Below are 12,448 nucleotides of genomic sequence, written 5' to 3'. Positions count from 1 at the left end.
CTTGGAGTCTAGCTGAGTCCAAGAACTCAATAAAATTCTTCAGATCACCCCAGCCATGTGCTTAGAAAAGTGGACCTTGGCCAAAGATCTGAACAGACACCTCAGCAAAGAAGACACACAGATGACAAATAAGGATATAAAAGATGGTCCACATTATGTGTCATCAGGGAGTGCACGTTAGAGCAACAGTGAGATTCCGTGGCACATCCATGAGAACGGCCAAAACCCAGAACACCGACAGCACCAAATGCCATCAAGGATGTGAAGCAGTAGGAGTTGCCGATTTCAGTGCTGCTGGGAATACGACATGGGACGGCCGCTGCGGAAGACAGCCTGGTGGCTTCTTACACACCCAAACACGCCCTTGCCCTAGGATCCAGCAATGGCACTCCTTGGCAGTTTACCCAGACGAACTGGAAATTTCCATCCATACAAAGGCCTGTCCATAGATGTTTATGGTAGCTTTATTCACAACCGCCAAACTTGGAAGCAACCAAGATGTCCTTCAGTAGGCGATGGATAAATACACTATGGTCCTCCAGACGCGGGGTATTATTCAGCGCTAAAAAGAAATGAGCTGTCAAGCCATGAAAAGAGACAGAGGGAACTTAACTGCATATTTTTAAGTGAAAGAAGCCAATCTGAAAAGGCTTCACACTGTGTGATTCCAACCATATGACATTCTGGAAAAGGCAAAACTATGGAGACAGTAGGAACAGTAGAAAGATCCGTGGTTTCTTGGGTGGGGAAGGGGGAGGGAGAGATACATAAGCTGAGCACAGAGGATTTTCAGGGCACTAGAAACACCCCGTGTTATATTATGATGACGGATTGCGTCACTGTCCATTCGTCCAAGCCCGTAGGCTCTACAACACCAAGGGCGAACTTTAAAGTGAACCATGAGCTTTGGGTGATGATGGGGTAGGTGAAGGTCCATCCTCGGTAGAAGATGTGTGAATGCTGTTGATAGTGGGGACTCTGTGTTGGGAGAGGGGGGACATATGGAAAACCTCTATACTTCGTCTCAATTGTGTTATAAACCTAAAACCACTCTAAAAAAAGAAAAAAGTTGTCCTCAAAAACAGAATTATTGGCACATAGAGTTGATTCTCCTTTACAGATTCCAAATTTCTGACTTTGCGTACACACTAAAACTTATTTGTAACCTCAGGATAAACACCTGAGGGGTTTTGGGGGCCATCCACGGACACGGGCGGGGCAGTGAAAGATTGGATCCCCACAATCCAGACGTTCATGGCTGCAGCAGAGCAAAGCAACCCTCTGCCTCTAGTTTGGTTCTCGCTGTGCAAACAAGTGTCCTTTCTGCATCTATTTGGTGCCATGGTTTTTGCATTTTTGTGCTTTTTGCTGTGTTAAAGGTCCCCAGAGCACAGTGCTCGTGAGCCGTCTAGCCTTCCTAAGTGCCGGGAGGCTGTTTGCAGAGAAAACACCCGAGTTAGTTAAGCTTCATTCAGGCGTGAGTTATAGCGCTGTTGGCTGTGGGTTCGATGTTAATGAATCAACAATATATATTCAATAAGGTGTCTTTAAACAGAAATGAACATAAAACAAGGTGATGTATTGATCGGCTGATGAAAATGCTGTGACCAGAGAGGCTGGCAGGGACACAGCCCGACTTCAGCCTGGGAGCCACGGTGAAGCATCCACTAACTCAGAGCTCGTGGTGACTTCATAAAACACAGGCTCACGGGGGCGCCTGGGGGCCTCAGCTGGTTAAGCGTCAGACTTCAGCTCAGGTCATGTTTTCAAGGTTTGTGGGTTCGAGCCCCGCGACAAGATCTGTGCTGACAATTCAGAGCCTGGAGCCTTCTTCTGATTCTGTGTCTCCCTCTCACTCTGTTCCTCCCCTGCTTGCACTCTGTCTCTGTCTCTCTCTCAAAAATAAATAAAGGTTAAAAAAAATTTAAACACAGATGCTGGAAGAACTAAAATCAACTGTGTTTGTTAATAGCATTCTTCTATATTTTAAATCTCCACCTCATCCATATCTCCACCTCATCCATAATTATAATTCTTCATTTATAACATGATTTATCTGGGCCTTGTCTCTTTTTCCTTATTCAGTCTCTCCAGAAACTTGTCTACAATCTTTCATTTGGGTTTGTTTGGTTTTTTCCCCAAAGATAATCAATTTTTTGGCTATTTTTATACTTCCATTCAGATTTCTTTTCTAACCCCCAAATTATCTAGCCATGTGTTATTAAATTCCCAACCAGTGTGCTTTTTTTTTTTAGTTTATTTATTTATTTTGAGAGAGAGAGAAAGAGCTTGAGCAGGGGAGGGGCAGAGATGGGGGGAGAGAGAAAGAATCCCAAGCAGGCTCCATGCTGTCAGTATAGAGCCCTGCGGGGGGGGAGGGGGTGCTCAAACCCTCATGATCTGAGCCAAAACCAAGAGTCAAATGCTTAACCATCTGAGCCACCCAGTCACCCCCCAGTGTGCATTTTTCAGTTTGTCTTTCTGTATTAGCTTCTGACTTCACAGCGATGCCATCAGAGGACGTGGGCTGTGTGAAGGCAATCCCATCAGACAGGTGGAAGCTACAAAGCGGCCCCCACCTCCACTCACCACCCATGGGTGACAGGCTAGTCTACGGCCCTCGCACTGAATGCAGAATTCCACGCGGGCCCATTGGGCCAATGCTCAGCTCTGTGCAGATTTCCCATAGCCTTGCTTATTTTTTGTGTGATTCCTTCTAATAATGGGAATAATTATAAAGGTGGATTTATTCATTTCCCCTGCAACTCTCTCCATTCTTAGCTTCTTCCACATGGGGCTGTTTTGTTAGGTGCTCCACATTTGGGATGGCCATATCTTCTCACTGAACAGAGCCCGTGGCCATCACGCAGGGACTGGCTGCACGCCTCACCACTCATTCTGGCTTGAACTCTACTCTGCCTACTATTTACCGAAGTTCAGCAGTCTTCTGGGTAGGATATGACTGATAGGTCTTTTCCTCCTTTCTTTTTATTTTTGACCTTTGTGTGCCTTATGCTTTACATGTGCCTCTTACAGACAAGAGACAGGTGGGAAAGGGTGGGAAACAGGAGAGCAACCTCCCACCGCCCCCAGGGCAAGCTGTAAAGTAGCCAGGTGCTGTGGATGCCGCCTGGATTTGAGCAGGGGGGTCGTATCCTGTACCCGCCCCACTGTGGCTCTCCAGACAAAATCACAGCCCCTGGGGGGGAAGGGCAAGGTCGGCTTCTCCATTGCAAGGGCCAGAGGAAGCCACCTGCCAGCCCACTGTCTTCTTATACCTCTTCGTTTCCTATATGCCATCCCTGATTTAGTCACCATCTTTTTTGATGAGGTCAGACACAGGACCTGGGGACCAGAGGCTGAAGGGGATATTGAGGAAAGTTTAGCTGAGGAATCCAGTGGTAAGCCCACCCCACCCGGGCGGAGAGTGCTTTCTTCCCAGACCCGTTGATCCTACAAAGCTCTGAAATCAAGATCCAGAAAGACACCCATGTGCCCATAGAAACAACGCAGGAACAAAAGTGGGTGAAGCCAGCAGCCTTAACCATGGGGGAGCAGTGGGGACCATGTAGAGTCTACAGGCTGCACGTTTTCAATGCCGTGAATTTCTCAGCTGCTCAAGAAGAGGTGTCTGGCAGTTGGAGACCAGCCAGGGTTTGCTGAAAACAACCGTTATCGTGAGTCAGTGGGCTGGGAGGAGGTGCCTAAAGTGTGCAGGGCAAGTTAGAGCCATGGTCTTAGCAGAGATGCAGTAGCACTGTGTCCTTGCCCCTGCATATGGACAGCCATCCCTCCAGCAGGTGCCTGTGGATGGCGGTCCCTCCGTGGGTGTGTGTGCACGGCCGACCTTCCACGGGTGCACGCGCACAGCCATCCCTTATGACAGGGAAACAAAGGACTAACAAACATTCATTGAAAGGAACAACACAAAGCTTTTGACAGAGTCACACGGGCATCAGGCTTTCAGAACCAACTTAGAAACTTGAAAAGAATAGCCTTGGACATGAAGAGACTCTGATCCATTACATGTTTGAATTGAGACATGATCATCTAATCAAAATAACCAGCCTTTTAGAGAGGACATTTGTGACTGAGCCCTTGCAAGTCAGGGTGCCCAAATATATCCAACACTTCATACAAAAAAGCTTACATTTGACCTAAAAATGCCAGGCATCACCACCTGTCTTAGGTCATAAGGGGACCATTGGACACACCCAAGTGTATGAGGATGGTAACTGCATTGGTCTTTACAACCAGAAAATCATCTAAACTGATGGAAAATTGATGAAGCAAATCGTGGCATATCTGTACGAAGGAATACTTTGCAGCCATTAAAATTATGCTACAGATCACTAGTTACTGGTATGCAAAGATGGCTACATTATAGTAAATGAAAAAAAGCAATATCATACTTTAAAAAAAATAAAAAGGAAATGCATGTACAAAATTACCTTGTTTGTGTCTTGAAAAAAAATGTCTGGGAAATTATTCATCAAAACGTTAACAACAGTTATTTGAATGTGAGGATTACTGGCAATCTATATTTTCTTTGTGCCTTTTTATATTTGGTAAGTTATTTAAAATAAACACACGTCATTATAATGGTTTATAAAAAGAAGGTGCCTAAAAAGCCCATTGTGAAAGCTCTTTCAGCATTTTAAATGAATAATTGATCTCTTTAGCAGCTCTGGTTTATTCTAAGTTTCAAGTTCCCAAAGAGTGGGCAGAATTTCTGCTCCTGTTTCTCCCCAGGCCCCACACACAGCCCCACAAGGGCTAAGCTCCCTGACGGCCACTGATTGACTGAAGGACTCTCTGGGTGTCGGGCAAAGAGGAGATGCTAGCGAAAATCGCTGAGGACCAGATTGCTGAGCCTTTGGCACTAGAACTTTTCATAATTGAAAACTAAAACCTGTGAGTCATTTCATTTTATTACAAATGAACCCACCTCACAACTCCCCTTCAGTTTTGAAATCTCGCCAAAGTGTTGGTTACGATCCCATCACTCGGCTAATGTGAAAGTTTTAAAAGCTGTTTAATGACATCATTATCCCGCAAATCATCATGAGGAAGGCAGGAAGGAGTTTGGTGTTTGAGACGTGCACGCATGGGCCTGCGGTCTCTGACGTGGGACCAGGGCCCGCACGGAGTACGGTTTCGCCTCCTGACGACCTCCTCGGTGCCTTCGCCCCGGTACCAGTCAGCTGTTGCTGCCTGACAAGCAGCCACAGAAACCTCAGTGGCAGAGAAAGACGGCCTTTATTGATCTGTGCTGGGCTCATGGGGCGGGGAAGGGGGTCGCTGCTTCAAGCCATGAGTCCGAGTGGCCTCTCTCCTGTCCACCTCCAGGATTCCAGCTCTAGCCTGCAGCACATGTATTCACTTGGAGTCCACATTGAAGGACAGAAGCGATTTAGGGGAAGCCCTTCTGTCAGGGTACAAGGCCAAGGTCAGGAGTGTATGTCCAATCATACAAGCATGACTCAAGTTCCCACTCACGTCGGGTCCGCCGACACCAGGGTGGCCGGAGCCGGTGGCCAGCAGCAGTAGGGCGGCGAAGGCCACAGAAGGGAGCATTGGAGGGAAACAGGCATTAGGAGCAGTGATGGGACCTAGTACGCCCTGCTCTTGTGCAGGTGTCTGTCACCACTCCGGCTCCTGAGCCAGCCAGCGCCCCCACGCAGCCCTGTCTAGCCACCCATGCTGCCTGGAGGAAAAGCCAGCCTTGCCTCAGTGGTAAACTGGGTGTCCTTCTTGGGTAAATAAAGCACTGATTTGATGTTTTGTTGACCAAGCTCTTACTGTGTTGCAAGGCTCTTTGGAGAGGAAGGGCCCTCCCCACCTTTAGGGTAAACTTTCTGTCTCTCCGTCCTGGCAGCCGGGAGGGGGAGGAACACGGGGACTGGCCTGTGGCCAGCCGTGTGCAGGGGGCCGGCGGGCGAGCTGTCACACTGGCACTAGCCTCCCTCGGGCTGATGAAGAGCATCAGCACTCCCACTAATGATGCCTTACTTTAAACCTCTCGGAGAAGCAGGTGCAGTTTTCCTTTCTCATGTCGTAAATCAGGCCTGGTTCCTGGGAACCGCGGTGCGGCACATCGGGTATATAAACGTGAACGGTGCCAGGGGTGTTGAAAGGAAAGATGTGGATAAAACGGTCCATCTGCTGACGCACAAGCCACAGACAAGCTTTCAGCTTTCTCCTTCCGAATCTAGACACCAGCTGGCGGTTTGCGCGTCTGTTGTGTCTGAAGGAGACGGGGGCCTAGGCTCCTAGGCTCGCTGCGGCTGGGATGAGAGGAGAGGAGGGTCCGAGCAGTGATACGAGGCAGGGAGCTGAGCATCCCAAACGAGGGAGGCGTGAGGACAGGCCGGCTCAGGACAGGCCACCGAGGCACTTGTCCTGCCGCCCCCCGCACCCCTGGAGGCTCCAGGTGGACCATCAGTGGTGTGGCGGGCACCTCTCTCCTGGACCAGCTGAAGGAGCGGGCAGTCTGTGCTGGGCAAAGGGCAGCCCCGGGGTGGTCGTGGGAGTGGACACGGAGCAGAGGACAGTGCCCACAAAGCGTGATGCCGGGCACTGCCCTGCGGTGATGGTGTCCTACGCCCACCAAACCAGAGGCCACAGAGCCTGTGGCTTACCCCGTGGCATGTAGCATCACCCCGTCAGGAGGCTGGGGGCAGGGGTGGCTGGGTCAGGTCCTGCGCGGCTGTGAGAGGGACCTGTTCCATCCTCTCTCCCGGCTTCGGGTGGTTTGCCATCAGCCCTGGGCCTTCTTGAGCTGGTGGCGGGTCTCCCCATCTCTGCCTTCTCCTTGTGTGCCCTCAGTCCCTGTGCCCAAACTTACCCTTGAATGAGGACACCAGCCAGTCATACCGGGTTAGGGCCCACACCCAAGACCTCGTCTTGACTAATTACATCTACATTTGGAAAGACCCTATTTCCAAATAAGGTCACGTTCATAGTTACTGAGGGTTAGGGCTTCAACATCTCTTTGGGGACACAATTCAATTACAATTTAATCACTGACAGTTGAGATTTCTTTTTTTTTTTTTAAAGATTTTAAGTGATCCCTACATCCAACGTGGGGCTCAAACTCATAAACCCTGAGATCAAGAGTCACATGTTTTGCGACGCCTGGGTGGCTCAGTCGGTTAAGCGTCTGACTTTGGCTGAGGGCATGATCTCAAGGTTCATGAGTTCAATCCCTGCATCAGGCTCTGTGCTGTCAGCTCAGAGTCTGCTTCAGATCCTCTGCCCCACTAACAGTTGTGATTCATACTGACATTGTGACCCAACAGGAGCCAATCAGATGCAACAGGATGCTGCTAAGATTCCGGGGCAGAGCTTGGAGCTTGGAGCTTGGAGGACGTCAGGTCCAACGTGGCCAGCCATCTGGGGCCCATCAGGGAAGGATAGGAGCCCGTGCACATGTGGTCACAAGGGAGCCAAGCGCTTCCTGCTGGTAAGTGGACCCAGAAGAAAGTGGGGAAACCCTGGGTCCAGGTGACACCACTTAAATGCTTCAAGCCAACCTGTTCCCAGATGTTCCAAATACCGGAACCCATGTCTCCTTTTCATCAAAGTCATTTTGGAATGTGGTTTTCTGTCCCTTGAAATCCGAAGACTTTGATGGCACAGGTGGTCCCATTGATTCTTGGCCTGGTGGGACACGTAGGAAAAAGAGCAGCTGGAGAGAAGGGGGCGACTCTCCGCTCAAGAGGACCTGCCGATGGCAGAGGGAGATCTCAGCCCCAAGGGCCCACGCCCAGCACACAGCGGCCCCAGGCCCCTGCTGCTCAGAATGCGGTCCGTGGGCTAGCGGCCTCTGGCACCCCGGGAGCTGGTCAGAAACACGGGTTCTCAGGGCCCGTCCCAGACACTCTGAACCAGACTCCGCATCTTAAACAGGATCACCATCGATTTATGTGCTCATTAGAGCTCAAGGAGCACGCTTCCAGCCTAATTAGTGAGCAAAGTTTGGGTGGATTAAATCCCAGCTATTTAACAATCAAATTGGATTTCTGCTCTTTCTGTCTGATTTAAAGCTATTCCTCCAAGGATTGAGACCAAGTCATCCTATGAATATTATATTTATATTATATTATATTATATTATATTATATTATGTCATATTATTTCATATTGTGTCCATTATATTACATCATTAAGTTATAAACATACTATAACACATCAAAATTACTTAACATTAGGGTGCCGTATAGCATATACATTCCACTTTGAAGTACGAGGCATCGGACAGTGTTTTTCATGTCATATCTTTATTGAATGGCACAGTATAATACTACAGACTAATGAAGACGCTGTCTGTGCCCCATGTTAACTGTCACCTTCAGCACCATGAGCAAAATTTGCTGAATCATGGCTCAACTCTTGGCTCTGTATGTCTCCACTCACTGGGCATCCAGAGTAGCCAAGCGGAGGCCAGATCAGCACCGAAAGAACATGCCTCAGAAACCCGGACCGCTGGAAGCCCATGGCAGACCCAGAGCAGTTCACCTGCTGTAGACAGTCAACCTCACTCTGGTTTCCTGGCTTTCACAGAGACATTCTTCTGGCCTTGCACTGCGTGAAAGACCTGCTCAGAAACCCTTTGGGGAATCATTTTCCGCCAGTGGTCGTCTTTGATGGTGAAATCGCCGGGTGAGGCCCCCGGGGTGTGAGGCCCCTCCCCCCAGGGTGTGAGGCGGCCAGGGTGTGAGGCTCGCCGGGGCCCCACATTGCAGAGGGATCAGCAGCAGAGTACTTAGAGGCCACATACAACACAGAAACCAAAATTAAACTAATCCTCACACAGGCAAGGCTCTGCAGATAAATAAAAATTACTTCTGAACTTTCTGCGTCTTTGACTCTGTGTGTCTTTATTTTATTTAGATCAGCACGGATAGCATCAAAAATGAGAACAAAGACTAATCAGCGCTGAAACAAAATGCACAAAATCGAGGCAGAGGAGCACATGCCCACACGGAAAAGCACTGAGCAGAAATGCAAGGTTTAAATTCCGGAAGGGGAGTGTTGATTAACAAATGACAACTCCCGCTGTGGACAGAACAGAGCCCTAGGGGTGTGTGCCCATGGTTCACACTGCCCTGATGTGGGGCGCCCGGGGGGCTCAGTTGGTTAAGTGTCAAATCTTGATTTCAGCTCAGGTCACGATCTAAGGTTCATGAGATCGAGCCCTACTCTGTGCTGACAGAGTGGAGCCTGCTGGAGATTCTCTTTCTCCCTCTTTCTCTGCCCCTCTCCTGCACATATGCTCGCTTGCTCTCTGTCTCTCTCTCTCTCTCTCTCAAAAAAAATAAAACATTTAAAAAAAAAGCCCGATTGCTCCCCATCTGGAAAATGTCATCAGTTTGGTCCAGGAGGGGTCTGGGTTCCATCCAAATCCATGGCCCTCCATCCACGGCTGCGGGCTGGGGCCAGGGGTGTGGAATCTCCTGGTCATGCCTGTCCTAAGTGGGGATTCTTTATCTACAAGGTACATTCACTTAGTCAACATTTATTGATCCTCTGATATTGATGACTTCTTTTTGATCGTTCCTCAGATGGCACCACAACAGAGAAGACTGCGTCCCCGACCCCCTCCATCTCTTCGACTTCTCCTCCCAGCGCCTGCGCTGCCTGACCTCGGTTCCACTAGCGAGCTGTGAGCTGCTGACCGGCCGGCTCCTGGCTGGAGCTCTGAAGGGAAAGGGGCTTAGTTGTGCTTCTGCCTGTGTTTTCACATCTAGGGCAGCGCCCGGCGGAGAGTAGGTGCTCCGGAAATGTTTCTGAGCAAAAACAGCGCATCAGGTGCTAGACAAGACTAGAGCTTTTCAAATAAAAACAGTGTTATGAGACATAAGCCAGACGCTCTATATTTCAGTAAAATATATTTTAAACCCTAGACCTAAAAAGCACAAGGAAGAAGACAGCACGTTTTATCCTGCTTTGGAAGGCAATTTAGCATCTCTAAAGGTTTTCAATTCTCCTAACCACCGCCAACCCCAGACCTCTGTGCCTTTGCATCTACACTTGCCCCATGCGCAGAAGCCACGCCCTTGGATGTTCACATGGCTTTGTGAAAACCTGAAGACAAGTCTCAAGTCCTGTCCACCACGTGCTTCCAGTGGGTCCTGACGGAGAACACAGCAAGTGCCCGGTGAATGCAGACCTTACCATCCACAACAGGAATCCTGGCCCTCCCTGTCCCGCATCCAGCAGGGACCCAGCCAGTTCAGTCTGCAGTCGTGATCTGTTTCCATAGTTCATGACCTCACATCGGAGTGTCCTGGATCTGCCCCAGTCTGAGAGTGTGAGCCGGCCTCGCTGGTAGGACAGACCTGTCTGTGCTCAGCTTGCACAGCCCACACTAGGAGCTGCGCTCCCTTACGAGACACTGGCAGGCATCGGCTTAGCCAAGCCCAGGTGTTTGGGGGAAATTTTGTGAATGAAGGACCCCAAAAGAGCCAGCAACTCTTTTGCTAAGGGCAGCAGAGTGGGAGACCGAACTTCCCCAAGAGATAGCGGCCACTTTCTCATACAGGACCATCTGCAATGCTCTGTGTCCACAAGACACAAGCAAGTAGGGCTGGAGGGATCTTCCACTGGTCAATAAAGAGTTCAAGTGATCCATTCTTCCTAAAATAGGAATATCAGGCAGAGAATCCCAGACATCTAGAGGTCAGGCGTTCAGTTTCAGAATAAAGGTCAATACCAAGGTATTATTAATAGCTGCATTTCAAACATCGTGTACCTAGTAGTTGTGTGAAAGCCACAAGTCCAAAACCCCAAAGATCCTCCGGGGGGGAGGCTGCCTCCCTTTGGAGCCCAGAGGCTGCAATTAGCAATATCTTCTGTCCCCAACAGCTAAAGGCATTCTCGCAAGATTCTGACCCATCAGTGGCAGTGAACAGCCAGGGCTTACTGCACTTCAGTTCTGTACATACAGCCTTTTTCCCACATTACGGCAGGTGGTCTGCTTACTCAGCGCTCACCACTTTTAGTGTGAGTCTCATGCAAAACCAGCCTCCAAGGGGACACATGAAATAAACCATCACAGCACCTTTGCCCCTCCCCCACCGTACCCAGTACCCCTCCCCCCACAGGACCAGGTACGGTGATGACCCAGGCACGTATGGCCAACAGAGAAAGGAATTGAGATGCTCTTCTCACAAAATATTCAAGATCCCACTCCTCCTCTGGCGCCAGGAGACCTCGGCCGCACCCTGAATCCTAAAGGGCGCTGAGGGGCAGAGGGTGACATGGAGAAAGTGTCTCTGGCATTCAGGCTTCAACAGCATGACAACTGCATGTGGTTCAACCCACCAATCTCCCGATGTCTGTAATCCACCCAAAGCCCTCCGCCAGCCCTGGGACACACAGCCCTTTCCCTCCACCCAGAGGAGAGGGCAACACCCAAAACCCCATGTGGGCTACTTGCTTCAACCCCACAGCCACCTCCAAACCATCCTATTAACGGGCAACAAAGGGGAAGACACCATATCACCCAACTGATCACAGAGGATGGTCACTGAGTCAAGCACAAATTCTCATGAACTTTCCTCAGGTTCCCCCAGCTGGTCTTCGGGGCCCTCATCTGCCTCGTCCAGAAGTGGAATTAGTCCAGAAGTCCAAATCTGGGAAGGGCCCGGCATCTTACCCAACTTGCATGCTAAGTGCTTGGTTTGCCATAATTTTATCCATATCCTGACAGAAGGACACAAGACCCCCGGTCAGAGACAGGGAAGAGTTATCACTCACAGCAAGAACAATAAACAGAGCAGCATCCTGTGCGTTACCCGAATTCACACAGGGCCAGGCACGAGGGGCCAGATGTTACCCATACGTGCCAGTACGTGCAGTGGGGTGCATGCACCACAGGACCCTAAAATTAAAAGTCTCCGAACTTTTATGAGGCTGCGGACATATCTGCTTGTGCTCCTTTCTGAAAAGCAAGATTATTCACTACCCCGGAATGTAAGCAAGTATTTCTAGAAAGGAAAGCAGATTTTGTCTTTCATTCCTGGAGACGTCACCAGGGAGGTGTTTCTGCCAATCCTTCTGGTGGTAAAGTCTCCAGCTTCCAGCACAGGCTCATGATTTGGGCGTGTTCCCCACGCAGGGATACAGGACGTCCACAGGAGCTGTCTGCCAACAGGAGCACCTTTTGTGAATTGTCTTTTCAAATATTTGGCCCACTTTTTATTTGGCAATTCATCTTCTTGTCATAGAGTTGTAAGAAGATATGTATCAGTGGAGCCCTTTGTAAAACCTACATCTCACAAATATGGCAAGTCACATAAGATCCACTTATGTGACTTGCCCTGTTGTTTACTTAATATGTTTTTGTAATAGGAAGTTTTAAGTGTCTTATAAAGTCCAGTTTATCAAGCTTTTAAATTTCATAATTTCTTTTTTGTATCATTTTCGTGTCCTCTGCGTGGACA

The 12,448-nt window shown here is 49.4% G+C and overlaps 1 long non-coding RNA gene across 2 annotated transcripts; it reads left to right on the top strand.

Annotated features, from left to right (window-relative positions):
- The first annotated feature begins 7,356 nt into the window (after positions 1 to 7,356).
- Positions 7,357 to 9,864, top strand: LOC144227075 (uncharacterized). 2 transcript variants are annotated; one of them, XR_013333848.1, is made up of 4 exons: positions 7,357 to 7,465; positions 8,565 to 8,663; positions 8,895 to 9,012; positions 9,566 to 9,864. It is a non-coding gene; the product is annotated as an uncharacterized LOC144227075 (long non-coding RNA). The 2 variants fall into 2 exon arrangements; XR_013333847.1 differs by having other exon boundaries at positions 8,895 to 9,084.
- Positions 9,865 to 12,448: the final 2,584 nt, after the last annotated feature.

The sequence above is a fragment of the Crocuta crocuta genome, unplaced genomic scaffold (assembly GCF_008692635.1).
Source record: "Crocuta crocuta isolate KB4526 unplaced genomic scaffold, BGI_CrCroc_1.0 scaffold273, whole genome shotgun sequence".
In the NCBI taxonomy this organism is placed as follows: domain Eukaryota; kingdom Metazoa; phylum Chordata; class Mammalia; order Carnivora; family Hyaenidae; genus Crocuta; species Crocuta crocuta.
This window is presented reverse-complemented; position numbering and strand designations above follow the sequence as displayed.